Genomic DNA, 22,724 nt, shown 5'->3' on the forward strand with positions numbered 1-22,724 from the left:
TAATACCTTGGGGTAATTAATACTTGAACTGTATTTTCAGTACTGGTGTTACTAAACACCAGTGCGGTAACTTTAATCCATGCATATCAGAGCCACACAAAGCAAGACCTGTACCGCCAGCTTAGCTTTTTTTTTTCCCCTTTTGCCAATATAGATAAAATCTCAAAAATTCCTTTTCTTACCTATTTGTTCTTACTATTTTTAATAATTTCTTTAATACTTTAAAGTTACTACAGAAAAATCTTTCTTCCAATTCTCTACCTCCTCTCCTCCCCACATTCTTCCAAAGGAAACCGAAAACAAGAAATGATCTTAATCATATCTTATCTGAAAAAAAAAAGTAGAAAAATATCAGAATAAAGAAAAGAGAAGTCATATGAAAATTACTTTAAAAAAAAAAAAAAGAGGGAGCTCTAAGTTCTCTTGAGCTTAAGCCCTTCTAGAGTATTTAAAAAGTCTACATCTATTTCCCAGTTTGGTTTTAAATTAAATTTACTCTTCTCAAAAACCAACACTGAAGATTTTAATGTGTTGCAAGTATGCAATATTTCGACTACTCTGTGAATTCAATGGACTCACGTGGATAGGCCAGGGGACCTGTTATTTACACAACTGTTATATTCATCAAACATCAAAATCCAAGTTACAAATCAGCTCTCAGAGCACAGCTCATCAGACAGTAGAGGGCTTCTTTAAAATCACAATAGTAAGAGGGTGTTTCCCCATAGCACCAAGATACATATTTCTCTAAGATACAAAGGAGACCACATTTGTTTTTATTGGTTCTTTAAATTTTAATTTTAGTATTTTTCTCCTTAAAATATGAACCCACTCTCAAGGAGATTTAGCATAAGATGGCAACCAGTTTGTTCATCCCTGCATACAGACTCTCCTCTCCCAACCTCAGAAAAATATAATCTGTCCAGGAAAGAGTCATTAAAATGGCTTTCCAAACACACACAGATCATTTTAAATTTTTATTAAAGGCAAACAATTTTGGCACATGATTTCATGACAGAGGTATTCTGGGAGAATACTTCTGTCTCAGTTGCCTATTTTATGGTAGCTGAAATATGAACTTGAGTGATAGTGATTTCTGAAGTCACCTCGGCCAAGACATCTGAAATGCAATTTCCAATTGGCTAATAGAGGTTAGGATTGGAGAAGACAGCCAACACGTTCCCCAAACCTTCAACTTTCTGACTCACAGAGTCCCAGGCAACTTCTTAATAATTCCAACCTGCCCAAATGATGATGGAGGAAGAGGGGAAGTCTCAAACCATCACAAATCTGGAAAAATCCAAGAGAATGAAGGTAGCCTGAGTTTCTCACAGATCACTGAATTTGAGGAAAAAGACAAAAAATAAAAAATAAAAGTCATGTTTGGTCATGGGTAGAGAATAATAATTTCTGATTGGGGAATATATGAGTTATAATAAAGCGAAGTAGGAGGAGTTTAATGAATATTAGTGGGCTTTCTCTGGTAGGCATGATCCATTGCTAAGACAGAAACCACACCAGTTCCAAAGCCTCGCATACAAGCAGAGACTAGAAACTGGAATGTTAAAGCACCAACAGAACCAGCAGAATTGATATCTGATGCTGGACCTATCTGGTTATTATCTTTTCCACCTGATCAGTCAGGTTTAGACAAGTCTGGAAGCTAAGTATACGATCCTACCAGAGGTCTCTAGTAAATACTACATGACTAAAATAGAAACGGTAATCAGAAATTCCCCTGTTAGTGCACAAAGGAAGAGATGTGCCTTGCACTGCTATAGGTCACTGTATCTCATCATGTACCCATTCTCCCCTCATTTTTCAGCCATGCACAGTCTAGACTGGAACCAGCCAAACTACTCAGAAAAAATAATACTGAATTCTCAGCCGACGTCCAATGATCTAGCTTTAAAGCCTTGTCCAAGTCTACTTATCTCTTTTTCTAAGATTGCTAGTGTGCTCAGAAAGGGTTTCAAATTTGTACTTTATTTTTTCCTGAATTATTCATCACCTTTTTCTAGTGTAGGTAGATTGTATGTAGCACATTAGAATTATATCTTGAATTTGTTCCCCTTATTTCCCATTTCCTCCAGGGAAGGGTGTTTCTCTTTAGCCTCTGAGCATACCTGTCAAAGAACAGCCTTCAGTGATAAGAATAATTGTTTAATATGCTCTTCTAGAGAGTCTGTAATTCCCCAGAAAATAAAATTCTACATCATAAGAAGCTATAGAGGACACAGTGAAATTAGTTTGAACCAAGGCCTAAAGCAAGAAAAAAAATTTTTTTTAAATTGCCTTTGCTAACTTTTATCTCATTCTTTTTTTAAAATATTCATTACCAGATGTTAGTTTGGGGCACTCACTTGCCGTCTGGCAGTAAATGTGTGAAGTTATGTCATCTGAAGCACTGAGAACATCCATATTCTTCCGTCCATGGTATTTGTTTCTGCACTTGATGACATATCTTCTAGCAAGGGCAATGGTCACATTCATAAAATGCTAAAAAGGACCTGAAGTTCTTCTCCTCAACACCCCTCCATTTATGTATGTATAGATCACATGTTTATGTATGTGTAACACACACACTCTATGTGTCTTCCAATAGTACCCCTTGCCCCCTGCATCTGTTTAAACACCATGATATGTCTAATAAGGTACTGCATGTAATGAGGGACATATCAAAGAAGAATAAGTGGTTCTTCTCTACCCGGACTTGTAACCTAAATGAGGAGACAAGTAATATTTAATTGTCTTTAAGAAGACATAAAAACATGCCCCAAGTATTTATTAATGATGAATTTGTCCAAGTCTTAATAAATACATCTGGTAGATTTGAAAGGGAGACAGAGCCTGAGATGTTGCTCTGTTTGCCCTGTCAAGGAGGAAATGTGATTGTAAGACCGATTCCCCATAAATCACTTTGTCCAAAATAGATGAATATCAAATCTTCTTCGGCTCTTGTTTCACAGGACCCTGACACTCAAAGAATCTCATTAATGTAAGATTTTAAAACTCTAAGATGGTCAAGTATAGAGCAGTTTGAAACTCCTGACTTTTTTTTTTTACATTTATAGTATATGAAGAAATGATATGAAATATTTAATTCCAAGTCCAGTCTATCAAGGTTAGGGAATTCCACTGGACTTATCATAGTATGTAGTACCTGAGGCCATAGCTGAAAACCATGTAGAGCCCTGATGTGTCATGTGTTGGCCTCTGTCTAATTCACCTGTATGGGACATGCTTCAACATGAACTCTCCAGAGCCCAAAGGTACTAAAGAAAATCTATGGGGCTCAAAATTTATCTTTGAGCCAACTCTCAACTCTCTAGCTGTTCTATGTTTTGAAGGTCTATTTTTAGGTCAGCAGCTTCTACCTCTCCTCCCCCCAAAAATGCATCTCTATGCTTAGTCCATGAATGCTTATGGGATTAGTCTGAATGCAAACAAACTTTATTATTTATTAATGCAAAGTTCAACTCAATGACATTTTTGAAGATTTAATAAAGCAATCAATAAAACACATAAGTGACTTTTGGATAATCTGTGCTACTGCTCTGGAAAAGAAATAAAGGAAGAGTTATTCTCTAATGAGTAGGAAGTAGAGGGGGCATCCTTTTATTTCAAATAGGCCCAATATTTCTTTCTTGGGAACCAGAATGATGACTAGCAGATTCTAAGACAGTAGTGCTCAACAACCACTGTCCATTAAATCATCTGAGGAGCTTTTTAAAGATAGGCACGCTTTGACTAAACTACCAGCATAGGTGTCTATTTAACAATATAGGGTGGGGTCCGGCTATCACCATTTATTCAAAGTTCTCCAAGTGATTTCAATGCACAGCTAAGGTTGGACAACCTCTGCTAATATAAGATGACCCCTCTAGGAGGTCATCTATTTTCTCAACATGCCCCGTGAAGACCTTTAAAGTGGCCTTGCTAAGACCCTTCCATTCCTAGAGCTAAGTAAGTGTTAATTTTACAGTTGATATCTTCCAAGGGGGGAAAAAAAATCTTTTCCACTCTAGAGTACTTGAATAATCTTTTAGATGTTAGCCCTCCTTGACTCAAGTCTCAGAAAAGGTCTACAAGGTTTGCAACCCACTCATCACTCTCCAAGTGAAGCAACACATTTCTTATGCAACTGAGTTAACCTAATTAACAATTATTAGCCACAAATGTGACAACTACTGTAAATAGTGCACTTTCTTTTATCTTGGTTTTTCAAAGAGATCTTCAGGGAAGAAAAACTGTACTCTTGATTTTACATTACTTGGCAGCTAGCAATTCGTGGCCTGAAACTCCAAACAACAGCCTTTTGGGGTCTCTGTTAACTTTGTTCTAAACTTTACACAGCTAATTAGAAGTGTTTCAAAGGTCCTCATTTTAAACCACTTAGTTGATGAGAAATGCATGCTTAATGGGCATCAAGACAATTTAATGAATCTAGAAGGAAAGCAAAGCAAATTGATTATTATGCAATGACTTGCAAGAGCTCCTTGCAAACAGCTTGTAATAGCAGAGCACAGAGGTAACCAGGACGTGGATGTTGGCAGCTCAGATTATTAATGAGGACACCAATTGTGCTAATGATCAAGCAGCATCTTTAAAAATTAAATCTTTGGGGGCTAGAAGAAAATATTCCAAGTTAATATCATTCAAATAGTAATTTGAAAAATCTTACTTAAGCCCCATATGCTATTTGAACAGCTTCAGAAGGGCAAGGGGGCAAGAGTTGGGAACAACTATTAGGTTTCTTTGGCCAAGAAGATTTGAAAGGTGTCTCATCCCTCAGAGTTCTGTGGCCTCCACATCCAAAGTAATCATTCTAGACAGTGGTGGTTGAGCTCTAACTAAATCAGTGTAACAGGTTTTTGTTCAATTAGTCATGGTTAGCATTAGAACTGTAGGAAGAAAGTAACAGAGTAGGTACATCTTGATTTAAGGAAGACATTCCATTATACTATTTTACCAACCTTGGGATTGGTGGGCTAGGATTCCTACTAAATCCTCTTCCAGCCTTCATGGAATTAGAAGGGAAGTCAATGTCACTTATTCCTTTAAGACACCTAGTGGTTGCCACTTACACCTACAAGAGACAAAACAACTTTTCTCAGCCCATACCTTCCTCTGTCCCCTTTCATACTTCTCATATGCACACATTTCTGTACCCTCTTACATTGGGAAGTCTTATTAAAATACATTTCTAGTTCCCATCCCCTAGTTTCTGACTCAATAGATGTGGAAAAAGGTCCAATAATTTGCATTTCTAATATGTTTCCAGGTGATGCTGATGCTGCCGGTCCAGAGACCACACTTGGAAAACTGCTATCCTAAATGTTTATTCCTGCCAAACAGGGACAATTGCCACTGCACTTCAAACATACCCTGTGCCTGTCAACTGTAGGTCACCCCTGTCCATAAACCCAGCATTCATAAGAAAATTCTCCTAACATGACACTTCTTTCATAGGCTCCATCTGAAAACATTCCCTTCAAATCATCTCAATATTCCCCTTCTAAACATATTTTAATTTGTTGCATCATGGTACTTGGCACTGACATAGTTCCCGGGTCTAAGCTCTGGGCTTCTGTCCCTCACGAACACTTCAGATGACACGGCTTGTGGTGCCTGTAGGCCCATTTGAGGCCCTGATGCCGTTTGTATTGGCACAGCGTTGTTTATGTATATGTAAAATCACACGCCCTTTTATAGAACACCCTAAAAAACAGAATACTAGAATATCAGCATGGAGAAAGTTACTGAATTATAAAGATACTATTGCAAATGATAAAGATGCACAGCTAATACACGTGCCCGCCAGGTTTTTAATTTTCTGAAACGGGAATTTTAAAAGTGGGTTTTATCTTTTCTATGGACTTTAAAACATCCCTACTTCCCCTCTCCTGAGAACAGTCTGGCTGTGGAGGACTTCTGGCCTGATCTTAGGCTGGCCCTTAAGCTCCTCTCACCTCCTGTGGATTCCCTTCACTCCTTTGGGTGAGATGAAAGGTGAAAGCAAGGTCATGTTCCTACCCCTGGTGTCTTCAAGGAGATATTTCATTCTTTTCACTAAAAGGTACATGCTCCTCTTCCTGGGGCTCCCACACCAGTCAAGGAAGTCAGGATTCTGTCTTTGGATGGTCTCAGTGTTTTTTCTAACACTTACTAATTACCCTCTACTTGTGCCTTTATAGACTTTAACTGCCCAATCCAGCTTTGTGTGGTCTGAGAATTAAGTAACAAGACTTACAATGCCTGAACACATTTATTCTCACTCACTTTGTTTGGGTCACTTTTTTTTTTAATAAAAAAATTTTTTATAAGCATATAATATATTATTAGCCCCAGGGGTACAGATCTGTGAATCACCAGGTTTACACACTTCACAGCACTCACCATAGTACATACCTTCACCAATGTCCATAACCCAAACACCCTCTCCTTACCCCTCTCACCTCCGGCCACCCTCAGTTTGTTTTGTGAGATTAAGAGTCTCATATGGTTTGTCTCCCTCCCGATCCCATCTTGTTTCATTTATTCTTTTCCTACCTCCCAAACCCTTTGGGTCACTTTTATTCTGCAAGTAATTAAAGACTACCATTCAAAATAGTCCCAGACAGGCATGTGAAACAATTATGCTCTAAATTGTTGTGTCCATAGACAAAAAGACTCCCTGTAGAAGGTGGTCTTCTGCACTGAAGGAGAGGTGTCAATTGTCACTACAGCCCCACTAGGTGCCATTATGAGTGGACACAGGAATTTGGGAAGAAAAAGTAAGATATCCAAATAAAAGAAGGAATTTAGAGAAAAATATATACTCCTTTCTTTCTTTCTTTCTGTGACTTATTTCTACTCTTTTAGGCTAAATACAACAGCTATTTTCTTTGGTTACCTAGAACTTTCCAGAGCCCCACAAGAGCACATTCTCCTCATTTCCCCACAGTGGATCAGGCTCGTATCATCTTTCCTCCGGACACTTATAGTTGCCTTCTAATGAACATCCCTGACCTTGGTTTTCTCCTGTCTCCAGCTCCTTCATGCTATCCCCAGGGTGATCATTCTAAAATAAGAGTGCTCTGCCTGGGAGCATAATGCTTATCAAGACTTTTGGACAAAATCTAAGTCCATTGGCGTTTTACACACAGCCCCTCGCAGCCCAGCAGAATCCTTGCCCCATATTCTTCCATCATCACTCTTCCCTGAACATCTCCATCAGTCACAACAGTCTTCCCTTCTGTCTGTACTAGCCTGTTATCCTTTAGATGCCTCCAATACAAAATGGCACTCTCAACTAGGACTTCATATGGGTTGTGTATGTGGTTTCACCTGCCTGAAATGGCCTTCTCCAACTTCTCACCTAGTTGACACCTGACTCCTACTCATCTTTCAATTATATCTCAATTACCATTGTTCAGGGAAGTTTTGTATAAGCACAGATATAGAGGGCGAGAAAACAAAATGAATATATGTGAATTATAAATCCAGTTTTGGCTAGAGCTCCTCAACCTTTTCCCTTCATTAGCACAAAAGCTTCTACTGAATTAAAACAAGCTTTTTAGTTATGTGCATTGCCCTTACTGCTAGTTGTGAATCTATTTTCCCAGACTTTAACTCCTGATTCAAGAAAGCTTATAGATGGTCTTACAAGCAATAGTTATTAGAGTATTAGATCTGATGCATCTCCTTTGGGAGGAACCTCCTTGAGACTTAGGAATCATGGTTAAAGATGGGAAAAGTGCATCAAATTTGCTTATGAGTGTTGGGAGGTCTCCAAAGTCAGATAAAGGATTTGGGACTGGAGTACAAATTTTGGTAAATATAAGTGGAATAAAAGTAGGTAGCTATTTTTAAAGAATTCGTAAGTACAAATCTGTAATAATTCCATCCAGGACAATAAAAACACAGGAAACTGATCATAAAATAAAGGTCAGTAATCTTTGAGAACTGAGAGAATCATGAGAAATGAGAGCAGCCCATAGGTGGGTAAGTGTGGTCATGGTTTTCATGGTTGAGAAAAAGTATTCGGGGGTCAGTTTCATACAGTGACTGATAATGCCTGCCAGATTTCTGCCCTCTCCCACCAAAAGAAACCCAGTCATCAATTGGCCCAAATAACAAACTATGCTGAACTAACCTAATTTACCTTTTAGAAAAGGTCAGTATATCAGGGTAAATACCATGTATCTGACACAAATGGGTTTCAGATTAATACTATTTGCTTGCTGCTGATATCCTCAGGCATGTATTAATAAAGCCATTTTAACTCTAAAACAGCCTTCAGTAATTAACATTGGTATTCTTAAAAGCTCAATAATAATTCATCCCTTATAAATATATGCCATATTAACTCATTATCACTTAATAATTTATACGACTACTTTATAATTACTTGTAAGTCATTATAAGCATCTATTTACGAAATGAATTCATTGGCATGGGAACATGCTTTCTTGCTTTTGGGTTTTAAATGCATTGGGATTCTTCCACCTAAAACTACATTTTTATGTGCATAAAATATTCCAACAAGCTATTGGCAGGGGGGGGTAAGTATGGAAATAACTATATATCTTGAAGATGTTGCAAAATTAATATTGTAAATATGTTCTTAGGAAGAAAGGTCCTCATCAAATCTGGATATTGGTGATGTTTGTCTTCTGTTATGGCTATGTCCTTTCCTTGCACAATTTTTCTCTCTCCTTTCATTCCCACCAGCCACCAATCACATACTCTCAAATGTCCTCATGATTTCTCCAACCTCTCCTAAACTTTACAGCTATCTAAATCAGCCTATAGGGAAAACTTTGAAATTGATTATTTATACCCAATGAACCTGGAGTTTTGCCAGTTTCTTTGAATATAGTTTCTTCCTAAAAAGACTTTGCAGCCTAGTGTAGAATTTATCACATTTCAACAATTTCACATTTTTTCACATAACAATATCTGTAACATCTACATGCATTTTATAATAGATAACATTTTATTTTCCATAAATCATAGTAAAGTAAGTAAGAAATGTGGACAAACTACAAAGAGAGGCTTGGCTAATTTTGTCTGGAAGCTGTACAGGGGAAATGGTGGACTGACAAATGGGGAAAAAGGAGAGGAAAGAAACATTTCTGGGAAGATTATAATATTTAAGCCTTATCTTTACTTTGGGGACTGATAGGTTGGGAGTTTTTTACCCTTGGGAAAGTATTTCAAACTCCAAGATAGGATTTGACAATGGATGAGATTTTTCCATGATTCCTGAAATCCATTCACACAAAATCACATGAGGAGCAATATATTAACCTAAGTATAAACAGGGTAGAGTAGCTTGTTTACAGACCTACCTGAGCTGATAACTTTTAAAGCAGCCAAAGCTGCTAGCATGTGAGGCAGAAGTCATCAACAATGATAAATATGGAAGCAAAAAAGAGTTACAAGCTAATTTTCATATACCTTTACATAACTGTGTACATTTACTGCCACCACCAATTAGCATTAATATGAAGGCCTACTATGTACTATTTTATGCACACTGTTTTAATACAATCTAGTAGGTATTTTTATCCCCATCTTAAAGATAAGAAAACATTCCCAGAGAGGTTAAGTCTTTTACCCAGTATCACAGAGCTATGAAGGAGAGAATCTAGAATTCAAATTGCTTTATTCTAAAGACTACTTGTTTTGTTAGACCATGATGCCTATTTCCCTACCCTGACTTAAAATATTTTTTGAGGTCCTTCTGTTGGAAGTTCAGTAAGGTGCTCTGCCCTTAAAGGAAAACTCTCAAGGATACTGCTCTGTCTCTGTAGGCCCATGGTAACACTAAGTACCTTCATCATAACCGAAGTAATGGCCATCTACGATCATTACTCCGTGGAGTGTAATATGGCCACTTTCAACAAAGTAGTTCTTTTTGTTCTGGGCTATTTTTTCCAACTCATTAGTTTCAGTGGAATATGCCTGTTGATTCACAAATTCACTTTCCTTGCACTGTAGAAATTTGATGAGATCTAGGACAACTCAATGACCAGGTTTCTCCTTCTCAGTATCACCTATGCAAGACCACTTCCAAAAGCCAAATTCCTGGGTCAATCTTACACACCAGCAATACGAAGTACTGTTTAGAGGACCCTTATTCAAAAGCATCTTTCTGTTCCATATCACCAGTCCCCAGGAATTATCAATGACATTTCATGATGGAGCTCGTGCCTCAAGTGCTGCCCTTCTAACTTTGCTTAACTTTTTTCCGTGAAGGTTGCCTCTGGGAGTACAGATATGGAGGCTGATTTATCTTTGCAATCCCAAAGCTTAGCATAATGTCTGACCCACAATCAATACTCATTCAACATGTGTGGAATGAAAGAATGAGTGAGTGGATAAGTGAATTCATTCAGGCATTCAGTCTTTAATGAGCACCGCCAACAGGCTGCACAACTGCTCGGACAATGGAGGAAAATGAGGAATATGGCAATTTGAGCTCCTACCCTGTTAAGGCTTACATTTTAGTGGAGTCAATAGATAATAAGCAAATGAGTAAACAAATCATGTACATTTGGATAATAATATGGCTTATCTTAACAGACTACTCACTATGTTCCAACTAAAATCTACGTTCCAGGATCCCTGGGTGGCTGTCATTGAGTGTCTGCCTTCGGCTTAGGTCATGATCCCAGGTCCTGGGGTCAAGCCCCACATCGGGCTCCCTGCTCAGCCAGAGACCTGCTTCTCTCTGTCTCACTCCTCCTACCTATGTTCTCTCTCTCACTGTCTCTCTCTCCCTCTCTCTCTGGGTCAAATAAGTAAACAAATATTAAATAAATAAATAAATAGCTATGTTCCAACTAAAATTTGAGGCAAAACCTAGCTAATGGGAATTACAAAGAAGGATGGAATTTAGTCAGAAGAAATATAATCACAGATGGAAAGCCTGAAGTACTAGGAGTGCTAGTCCTGTTCAGAGGACCCTTATTTAAAAGGGTTGAATATTTACATTTTATCATTTTATTATTTTGATCATAAAAATGTTATTAAATCTAAATGAATGTTGATATAAATCAATAATGATAAAATTCTGTGGTACTCAAAGTCAAATTAAAGATAAAATATACAACAATAATGACCAAAAGTAATTAAATGTCTCTGGAAAGCAGCACGTTAAGTGCTACTCACTAGATCCCTTTCCCCGATATGAATAAGTAGGATATCAAGAAAGTTCTAGAGGTTGAAAGAACTGAAAAAATAGGGAAATCAAAACAACAACAACAACAAAAACTGAGAAGTGTAACAAAAGTCACCCTAAAAATCATCTAGTCTAACACCTTCATTTTACATGATACAGAAATGAGGGCCAAGGAAGAAGAAATAGAAAAGCATGTTCACTTCTGTGAAGTGGGTTAGCCTGAGGGGACAGAGTGTAGTCTACCTTCTCTCTCCTCACCTTTACAATACCTTTGACCTAGAATCCAAGATGCCAGTTAATTTAACAACATCACTTCAATCAAACTCATAATTTACTGCTAAAACACAGGAGCAGTGCTTTCACTTAATCTCCTTTGTTCTTGGAGCTTTCAGCTCTCATTTGTACAAGCAAAAGGTGTAAATTCCTGATAAAGCTGTGGCTTAGAGCATGCTTATTTTAACTCCTTATTTCACATCTCCTGAGTGCTGAACAAGATATTCAGCCCCCCAGAAAGAGAGCCACAAGAGAAATTACTTTTCAAGCACCTCCCACGTTCCCCCGTTTCCCCTAAAATTTGCTTCAAATAACACTGAATATGAGCCAGCAGCAGCTCTCTTCATATTATACTTTGTGCAAAAACTAAACCTGTTCCTTTACTGTTCCTAGCTTTCTAATCATTTTTAAAGAATATTAAACGTTAAGCAGCCATATCTGAGGAAGCAACTCTTCTAACACCAGAAGAAGAAATACACTGAACATTTTCTTAACCTTTAAAACATGTCAAGGGCATAAATCAAAATACACCAAATTGCCTCCCGGTAAAAAGCACACTTCTTTAACACAAATGCCTTGGCAATTCTGTAGGCAAGAGGTCATTTTCTTCAAGAAATGTTCAGAATGGGTATATTTCCTTTAAAGTGTTTTATGGAAAAAAACTTACATTTCATGCTGGGTGGCTGACAAGTCAAGGTCTGAGAAAAACAAAATAAAAACGAAACCAGGAAAAGGTCATTTTAGAGATTCCCAACAAGGGTTGCTGAACTGTTACAGAATAAGAGTAGCAATGTACTGCCAGCAGCATTTGGACATTAAACATTGCTCTGCTCTTAGAAAGTAGTTAAATTTTCTTTTTCATCTCCTCAACTTTTAGGCACTTTTGACAGCAACACTGTTGATACACACAAAGACCATGTATGTGTGTCTTCAAACATGCACTGGATAAGACCCCTGTTTAGACCAAATAGCTCCTCTCCCTAAAGTGATTCCTTTAGAATTGTAAGTCACAAATGAAAATTGAGATAACTGTACCCTGGTCTAATGGCTTCAATTTGTAGATAAGGGAATTGAAGGGTAAAAATATTTGTCCCTGGTCATGTTCACAGCCAGTCAAGAACCTCAAAGAAGAACCTGGACCTCTGAGACTCAGTGTGGTAGACTTTTTACCATTATCATTAAAATACGATACTCAAGCACCAGGGCAAACTCCTTCTGCTGTTGAGACACAATCTACCTACCTACCTACCTTCCTTCCCTCCTTCCTTTCTTTTATACACCCCCCCCACCCCCCACCTTTTTTTTTTTTTTCCCCTGCTCATTTAGAAAGTGATTCATAAAATCTCTCCTCTCTTGACATCCAGGGATTCTTGAATAGATTTTGCTACAATTTAAGACATGAAAGAGCAAAGAAAAATAAAATTACCTTTGAGCCACAACAACAAAACCATCTAAACTAAGAGGAGAAGGGATAAAGATGATGGAAAATAAAGTGAATATATTCAGCTACTTTTGCTGCATTAAAACATCCTATGAGTCAAGTAGCAGCCTGTCCACAGCAGGTTTATTAGAAAGATATAGTATCATCCAAAAGAGTTTTCAGATTAAGCTATGGAGCAGAGACCTTCTGCCTTAATAAAGGACAATTGAGGCTGAATATATTTAAGCAGCAGTTACCTAAGAACACAGAAAGTGGTACATTAGGCTCATTTGCTCATAGAGGAGGGAAAAGGTGGCTAAGGCAATCCTATAAAACAAGACAATCCAAATGTGAGATAAAAGTGATTCAACAATATCTCCACGATAGACACTAAAATATGATAGTGCTGTGGATATTACTTTCAGCAGTTAGCAGTGATGTATGATAATTCAAGACTGTTCCATGCAATAATTTTTTGTGGCTTTGGACCCTGGTGCAAAGATTTCTAGTTAATTGAGTCAGGATTTTATTGGACCCAGTTTTCAAGTGGGAAAAGAAAGAGGCCATTTTTATCGAGTGTTCCATTCCAAGAGTTACCATACTTCAAACTGGCTTTAGTGGAAATCTGAAAATTTTACCACTGCATCTATACCTAAGCCCAAAACCCATGAGAATTGAAAAAATGAGTGATTTTTAAATATCTTTTCCTTTAAATACATAGATAACTGAAATAAGGGATACCAGAACTTAAATTAGTTATGCAATTGCCTCCATTTTCTACTTAAGTTGGCCGAGTAGATGTGTCCTAAGTGTAGTTTGATGGACTAGGCAAGTATTTTAAATGTTCTAATACTCGTGTGTGTTTGAACGGTATTTTATAAATTGTGACCATCCTTGAAACTTTCAAAAAATACTCTTCACTCATGGAAAGAGTTGAGATGCCATGAAGAGAACCTTCTAAGTGGGCATCAACAGACCTTGTTCTGCTTTTGGCTCTGCTCTAGATAGTTTTGTCATGGTTTTAACCTGTTTTTACTACATTATGCTTCAGGAAATTACAACCTCCAAATCCCAATGGCTTACAACAAACATGTATTTCTCACTTGTGTTTCATATCAGATGAGGTTAGATGGCACCTCTGTTCTCACTCTTCTTCATTCCGAGACCCATGCTTAATGTGCAGTCCCCATTTGGGCATGCCGTACTGTTGCAGCAGGGAGAAAAATCAAGCCATACAACAAAGCCTGACTTGAAAAAAGCAGGAAGTATAATTCTCCCACAGTAGAGCAGCAAATAATTGAGAAAAATATACATCTGCACAAATTGTCCTCTTGTTCAAATGTAAATTGTCCTCTTGTTTCTTCTTTTATGGACGCCAAAATACATTCATCCTCCCTTGGAAAAAAGTCATAAATGTCTCATATAATTAGAATGTAAGACCACTATCCTGAGACTTCTTTAAAGTACCTCCAGTCCAGATCAAGAATCCCATGAACTAAAAACACTAGTTATAAGCCCCCTTACATCCAGCAAACAATGGCCAAAGAGGGGTAATCAAACATACAATTCTATACAGAAAGGAGAATTGTAGGCTCAAAGAATCATCAGACTATAGCAATTCTAAAATCCTGCTGGGGCAGGTGTTACAACATCCCACTCCTCTAAGACTATGGAATGAAGACTCTAAGACTCTGATTAGATCCCAATTGTAGTTCTTGGCTCTGCCCTCTAGAACCCCTAAATTTCCCATTATCCTTCTTGACCCCATATAAAGACAATATTCAATCTCCCATACAAGGTTGAAAAGCTTTCCCAGTCTACTATTTGAAGAATTTTGAAGCCCTAAAATCATGTTAAGTCTTGAATATTCAAGATTACTTTAATCTAAGTTGAGGATTCTTTGAGCCCTATAACCTTCTCAAAATTCAAGTGGGCTTTTTATCCATTTGAGTCCCTTCAGCTCCAGTGCAAAGAGTGGCACTCATGATTTTTCAGACTAGCTTCTATCTTTTTCAAGACTTAATTTCAGACATGGGCATATCCAGCTTCTATGAGAGAGTATATCCTAAGTCTCTTTTCCTTAAGCTCTTTTGAACAAACAAAAATATTTACTAGGCATTACTTTAATAAACAAAGAGATCAATGCCCTCATCCTTGACTTGTTCTTTGCCTCTGGTCTGGGTATTAATTGGCTCTGGGTATTAATTGTGCTTAAAACATTTCTCAATGTTATCCTCTACTGGTTGGTGATGGGAAATAATCCCACCTTTCGACATTGATAATAAACCCCAAACAATTAGGAACATTCTCTAAATGTAATGGTTATCTTGTAATCTTATAATTTATAAAACATATAATTACATCGTAAAATTCTATTATGAATCAATTGAATTAATATATACTACATTCACCACCATAGAATCACACATACATGTGCAAGAAATAATTTATCCCTTCTGCAGAATATGCTTGATGAGAACATGGACTCAAGAACATATTTCATTATCCACAGACTCACAGAGGCCAAGGTACACATTTTAGGAACTACAAATCAGTTAATGTTTTTTCCATATGCAAGAGCAAATTCTACACAAGGAGAAGTAATTGACCCACTATTACACTATTTAATGGCAGAGCTTACTACTGGATGCTGGCTCAGTTTGTTCTTCTTTCCACCGAACAGGACCACACTGCACCATGGTTATAACGAAGAACTTCATAATTACTACCAGGTAGTACTTTGAAACATAGGAAATTTCCAATACTTGACCATTTTTTACTTTCAAAAACCTCAATTGAATATAGTTTAACCTAATACTGTAGTCATTTTTCCCATGTGTTTTGGAGTTTAGAACAATTTTCCATGGAGTCAATGCTTTTCAACATGCAAAGCATACTGTACATGATTTGGATGATTCATGTTATTATTTCTATGGTACTCATAAATAAGATTAAATAACATTGAATTATGTCAGTATGTTGGAATACATCTCTGAAATTCAGAGTGTTAAGAGTATCAGTGTGATATATGTCATTTATACCAACTGCCCTGTGGAGGGTAATCCTGATTATAATTTCTTACCTAAAATCAACACAGAATTAACAGATTTCTTCTTATTCTTATTTCTTCTTATTCTTTATTTCTTCTTCTTCTTCTTTCTTTTATTCATTTCTTCTTATTCTTATTTATCTTTTTTTTAAAGGATTTATTTTAAAGAGAGAGAAAGAAAGAATGTGGGGGGGGCTGCAAAGGGAGAGGGAAAGAAATCCTCAAGCAGACTCCCCTGCTGAGCACAGAGCCTGCTGTGAGGCTTGATCCCAGTACCCTGAGATCATGACCTGAGCTGAAATCAAGACCTGCTGCCTAACTGACTGAGCTACCCAGTTGCCCCTCCTATCATTTTTTGAAGTGTTGCATTGGTAGACATAGCTGGGCTTAAATCATTCACCCACCTAACATTTATTCACAGCTAACCAGGTGAAATGTAATACCTAACCCTTTCCTTACATACTAAATCTCAGGTCTGTTCATTCTTTAAAAAATCAAACTATTTTCTGCAAAACTGAGGGGAGTATAAATAAGTCTATTCACCTAGGAGGAGACACCAATGTGGATTTTCTCTTTCTTTTTTATTGCCATGAGAGACTCAGGGAAAGAAGCAAGACAACTGAATGTGTATGAAGGTCTACTAGCTCACAACCCACATAACAATTGGTAACAAAGAGTATTGGAGGGGGAATTATTACAATTATTTTTCAAACTTTGATTATGTTACTGTGTCTCAATTTGATGCTCTTCTGCTTTTCACATCAGTCTAGTATGAGTAACACCAATCAAAAGAAAGCAGGCTTTATCCTGAAGTTCTGTGGGCAAGAGTTCTGGCTTAGAATATGATAGCATCATTTCACTTGTATAATTACTTTTTATCTGTGCCAAATAAAAATGATTTTTCTACTTACATAAATAGTAGAACATTTCTCCCTTTTTTAAAGATTTTATTTATTTATTTGACAGAGAGAGATCACAAGTAGGCATAGAGGCAGGCAAGGGGTGGGCGGGAAGCAGACTCCCCGCTGAACAGAGAGCCTGACGTGGGACTCGATCCCAGGACTCTGGGATCATGACCAGAGCTGAAGGCAGAGGCTTTAACTCACTGAGACACCCAGGTGCCCCTAGAACATTTCTCTTAAAATACATTTATTTAAATCATAATGGTAAGTCAAGAGAAAAATTTTAAGAAATAATTTAGGTGGTATGGAAATTACTGAGAAACCTTGATTAGAATACATCTCCAACCCAGTATGGCTCTCAGTAGATATGTCTTCCAAGACACAATTTGAAATTCTGTGTGAATATTTTAATATAATACTACAGCAGTTTGGTTGACAAGAACCAAGATTGCTAGAAGCTCTAAGATACACGTGATATTTCCACCCCAAAATGTTCCCCTAGACATTTATATAGGGGAACCATCTATTTTGTCTTTGTAAATTTTTTAAATAAAATTCATGTACTTTAATTATGCAGCCTAATACAATTTTACAAAGGAACACACTTGTGTAACCACTACTTAGAACAATATATAGAACATGACTACTCTCCCAGAAATTTCCTTCATGTTCTCCCAGGCCCTCTCCACCACCTTCCCAAGTTAACTGTTCTTTCCACAGATTAGTTTTAGCCTCTTTTGAGCTTCATATCAATAAAATAATTCATTACACACTATCCCATGATTAGCTTCTTTTATTTAATTTTATGTTTGTGGGATTCATCCATGTTACCGTGTAAAGCAGTGGTTTGTTCACTTTTATTGCAATAGTACGGTCTATTGTATAAATATATGGTAAATTACCTTCTACCAGCCATAGACATATGGCTTGTTTTCATTTAGGGCTACTATGAATACTCCTGTACTTGTCTCTTGTGAATACACATGTTGTTTTCTGTTTACTATATATACCTGGGGGTAGTTCTGTTGGGTCATACAGTAGGAGCATGTTCAGCTTGAGCAGCCCTCCCTATACAATTTCCAAAATGATTTGACAAGTTTATGATCCCATCAGCATTGTATGAAAGTTCCATGCGCTATATTCTCATTTGGTATTGTCAGACTTGGGTCTTTATTTATTTTTATTTATTTATTTATTTATTTGACAGAGATCACAATTAGGCAGAGAGGCAGGCAGGAAGAAAGAGGAAGGGAAGCAGGCTCCTTGCAGAGCAGAAAGCTCCGATGCAGGGCTCAATCCCAGGACCCTGGGATCATGACCTGAGCCTAAGGCAGAGGCTTAACCCACTGAGCCACCCAGGTGCCCCAACTTGGGTCTTTTATTAAACTGTTTTTATGAGTGGATATATCTAAGTTCAGACATCTGAGCCTAGATGCTATTTACTTATAAACAGTAGAGTATTTGCAAGGTTTTAATAATAACTGAATTTTTTTCCTGAAATTCAACTATTACATACCTGTGGGGAAGACTATATCCTATTTTGTTTTAAACTTTGCCAAAAGATGTTCATTCTATCAGAAAATCCTATCATCAATGGCAATATGACTTGTGGTCCTTGAGTCTATAATAAAACCAACAGTGGTGCATTCCTTTGCATTTCTAGGTGCCACATTCACAATGCTTCCATGTAGAAGAAAAAGGAGTAGAGAAGAGACTATTGTGTGTATGTGTGCCAGTGTTTATTCCTGTGCATACCTGAGCATTTCTATATTGAAATACGTATTATTTAATCAAATTATTTTCCTTATTGTTCTTTATATTATAATAAGAACATTAGAATGATACTTTTAATTAGTGGGCGGTTATTAAATGGATACTTTATATTTCACAATAGTAAAGATGACTTCATAAAATATTTCTTATTAAAACAATGTACTGGTTTGACAGGGTTGAGAACTGCTCTAACCATTAAAACTGTGCCTTAGAATTATAAATCATTTGGGGGTAAAGAAATGGAGGGAAAAACTAAGGCAGCCAAGGAAATCCTGTGAATCAGTGTTTTCTGGAGGGAGAAAAAAATAAAAAATCTAGTCTAAGTCCCGACACCCAGCTCCTTCATCCATTTTCAGGCCCAGGGTTCTCTGCCACACTTGCCATCCTTTCTGTGCATTCTAGATCACATAGCACTGTATGGATAGGAGCTTTATCTCAGTAGCTCCTCTATAATAGGGAGTAATGGTCATCCTTACCTACTCGGCAATATGACTTGAAACACCTATTTTTAACATCTTCTCTCATGCTGGGAAAAAAAAAAAAAAGGTATCTCTTTAGATACAGCATTTTGTAAAAGCAGAAACTTTCTCTTTTACAATCTCAGCACTTGTCCCGAGAGATCAAAGATAGAGGTGACATATGGCCTTTAAATCTTCCACATGACTCTCCACCAGCAACAACCTTGCCAAAACACTTTCACTTTCTTAAAAGTACACGTTAGATCATCTTAACTCACTTTAAATAACTATGCCCAAGGAAAGTCTGCTTTATGTAACATAAACAATAGAAGCTACAGGTAATCCATTAGTTCTAGAAAATATGACCAATGAGCAAAGCCTTGATAAAAACTTCATGAATTTAGTTACCAACGCTGGATGATGTTCATACTGGTATATATCTCTTTCTAATGGAGGAAAGATGAACACCTAGCTTGGAAATTTGCAACAAGAGGGAGAGAAAGAGGTCAAGAGGAATCAGTGTAAGCAAAACTGATGTTAGAGCTATAAAAGTGAATTCACCACCTGGGGTTATGTTACTTTCTTAAGAGATAAAACCTCAGTTATTCAGGATGAAATTAACCCCACAACTTCCAATCCATCAGGAACTTTTCTATGTTTGAGTTTAGAGAAGAAGAGCTGGATATCTCACAAAATATAAAAACAGAAAGGAACACTCAGCAGAGATTGTCTGCCAGTAACAAGAATAAGGAAATCAGAAGGTATGTTTATGAAATGAATGCATATTCCAAAGCTAGGAACAAAAGCTAAAATTGTATGTAACAGAACTGGAATCCAAAGTGGCTCTGACAAGCTGAAACTCTGCACCAGTGGTTCTCAACTCTGGCTGCCTGTCGGCAGCAGCTGGGGAGCTTTCAAAACCAGCCAGGCCTGAGATCTATGCACAGAGATTCTAATTTAATTAGTGTGGGTCAAGGCCCAGGCATCAATAGTTTTTAAACGTTCCCCCGGCGATTCTAAAACATAGTCAGGGTCGAGACCACTATCTTAGATCATGCCAAAGTTCACTCTAATAAAGGTCAGATGCCGTGACTATCAGCAGTGGTAGGCAGGTGATTGAGAGAAAAATGATACAATACAGACCTAGCTGCTGTCTTAGAATGGAAGAAAGGAAGATTCAGAGAGAACATAGTTAAAATTCACAAGTAATAGTAATGGAGAGCATCATCAGGTATTTTCTGCGTGTCAGACATTGAGCTGAGGTGCAGAAAGATGACAGTAAGTTCACCATGTATAGAAAGATGGACAGAATGAAGGATAAATGTGTAAACATGCATGGAAAATTTGGTCCAAGATGCCCAAAAAAGTAGTTGATAGTTACCTTTGGAATATGGGGTTAAAGATAAACTTATTTTTATCATGTAATTGTACACTCAGTTGGACTTTTCTTTCATTTTCACTAAGTGAATATTAACCTGATTTTTAAAATACTATTTAAATAATAGAGGCATAGTACTCCTGATCTTAGTGAGGATCATTTTTTTATTTCCTACCATGCTTCCCCAACTCAAGCCATTTGTTGCTTCTGTCACTGATAAAAATAATCAGGATTATTTTCTCACTCTTCATTCATTACACATACCTAAAAGAAGCTCTGCTAATTAACAATAGACCCCAATACTTTCACCTGACACCAGGATCTGACCTTGCAAGGTCAGAAGTGTCCAAATGGGTTAAGACTGTGCCGTGGAAAACTGCCGTTTAGAGCACACTGCCGGGGGTAGAGTAATAGAAACGCTCAGGTCTTTACAATTCTCCTGCATGTGTGTGGGGTTCACGGAGGGGCTAGAAAGAATTCTATGACTGCTGTGAGGGAAGATAATAAGAATAAAATAAATTTGCATTAGTTTGCAAACCCTTCTTTATGTAGCTCCCTCTGGTTGCCAAAGCTCTACAGAACTTGAAACTCTCCCTTCTATTGATCAGGTTCACCTTTGATGTTCTCTTTAAACATACATCCCCAGAGCAGAAATGTGGGGGTTATTAAGGATAAGAAAAGAGGAAATTGCCGAGTCTCCCTTCCCACCCCCTCCACACTTACTCCTCCACTCAGAAGCAACCCTTGTTCCAACCACCTGCCAGCAAGAAAGCAATTTCATTTCATATGGAGGAAAGAGCACCGCCCAGGCAGTAAGAACACCTGGGATCTACTGCTATATTTAATGCACAGTCGTCCACTCCATCTGTGAAAGGAGGAAGACCAAAAGGAAAAATGCCAGCTTTTTAGCTATGTTTGACATCTCTGGATAGTGCTTCTATTTAGCAAAATATTAATCTTTATGATACTAATGTATTCTCAAGTTCAACTTACTTAAAAACAGTGGCTTTATAAAACCCAGACCCAAAAGGTGGAAATGACGTAGATTGCCATGCCAGGCCAACACCAAATAGCATCACAAAACGGCATTCCCATTCTCAACTCTCCACTTGGCCTGGAGAGTTGGAGACCCAGATCATTCCAGTGTCCTCATTGCCACAATAAACTTTGATATGTATTCCAAATACTGAATGTTCCTGTTACATGTGACTAAAGGGTTTTAAACTTGCATGCTCAGATGTATCCAAGTGTAGAAAATATAATAAATAATACTGTGTAAATATGGAAACCACCTTAGGACCCTAATGGAAGCGATATTCTACTAGTAAAGTATAAAGGAGATATCAGGTCCTTGTTTTCAAAACAATTTTAATCTATTTGAAGTTTTCTTTCTAAAATGACAGTTTATAATTTAGATATCAAAGTGTCTGAGATGGAATCATTTTAATGACTTGACCAGAAAAGTGACAGTTTATTGAAGAGATGATTAATATGGGAAAATCAATTTTATTCTTGAGAAAACAAGTATCAATGAATCTCTGTTCATGCATTTTAACAAAAAATTGTATGTTAAGCTTTTCTACAAGAGAGATCATTATCAATCAAATTGATTTTCATTTCCAAAATTTTGTCAGAAGTTATCACCATTCTTTATACATACTCTGACCCAAAGGAGAAAGAGAAAACTAAAATGGGATCAAAGGAATAAAATTACATCTTGATTTACAACTCATATTTTCTGATCAGACTTACAAATCCAGCTCAAGTGTTTAATCAATACAGAGCACTTAAAAATGATGTCAGTTATAGAATGCTTTCACCTGAAAGTAGTGCTTAAGCTAACTTTTTATTTAAGAAAAATTTTTTAAAAACTTGTTTCTCTTTATCACTTATTTCTCTAAATTAAATCTAAGGCCCAAGACATTACATCAAATTTTATTGAAGAGGGTTCATAAAATACAAGGATAAATATTCAAAAATAGCACCTAAGCATTAACACGCAGATTTGTGGGACTGTGAATGGACTGGTCCAGGACCTCTGGCCTTGCACTGAGAAGACCATATTTCACTTAGACTTATCGGAGATAACCAATTGCTGGGAATACCTCAGTCAGTTTCCAGGTATAAGGCACTGAATCAGAAGCATTCAGTTTCCTCCAGGCTGATGTTTGGAAATTAGTGTCTTTAGTTCAGAAACAGAACAATGAAGAAGTATTTGGCCTGAGTCAATAAGACCATGAAGGGCACAAATGAAGTAAAAATGAGCCATGTCATTCAACCTTGAACTATCAGCTATAAGGT

At 37.2% G+C, this 22,724-nt stretch overlaps 1 long non-coding RNA gene across 2 annotated transcripts in view; it reads right to left on the bottom strand.

Moving 5' to 3' along the window:
* Positions 1 to 996: 996 nt before the first annotated feature.
* LOC309844214 overlaps positions 997 to 22,724 on the bottom strand; it is a 67,714-nt gene continuing 45,986 nt past the window's right edge. The window contains exons 2-4 of one of the 2 annotated variants that reach the window (XR_014300549.1): positions 13,967 to 14,258; positions 4,977 to 5,089; positions 997 to 1,338 (exon numbers count right to left, since the gene is read on the bottom strand). This is a non-coding gene — a long non-coding RNA (uncharacterized lncRNA). The remainder of the gene's footprint in view (positions 1,339 to 4,976; positions 5,090 to 13,966; positions 14,259 to 22,724) is intronic. The other variant, XR_014300548.1, reaches the window with a different exon arrangement.

This window comes from Mustela nivalis (genome assembly GCF_964662115.1).
Source record: "Mustela nivalis genome assembly, chromosome: 11".
Taxonomy (NCBI): domain Eukaryota; kingdom Metazoa; phylum Chordata; class Mammalia; order Carnivora; family Mustelidae; genus Mustela; species Mustela nivalis.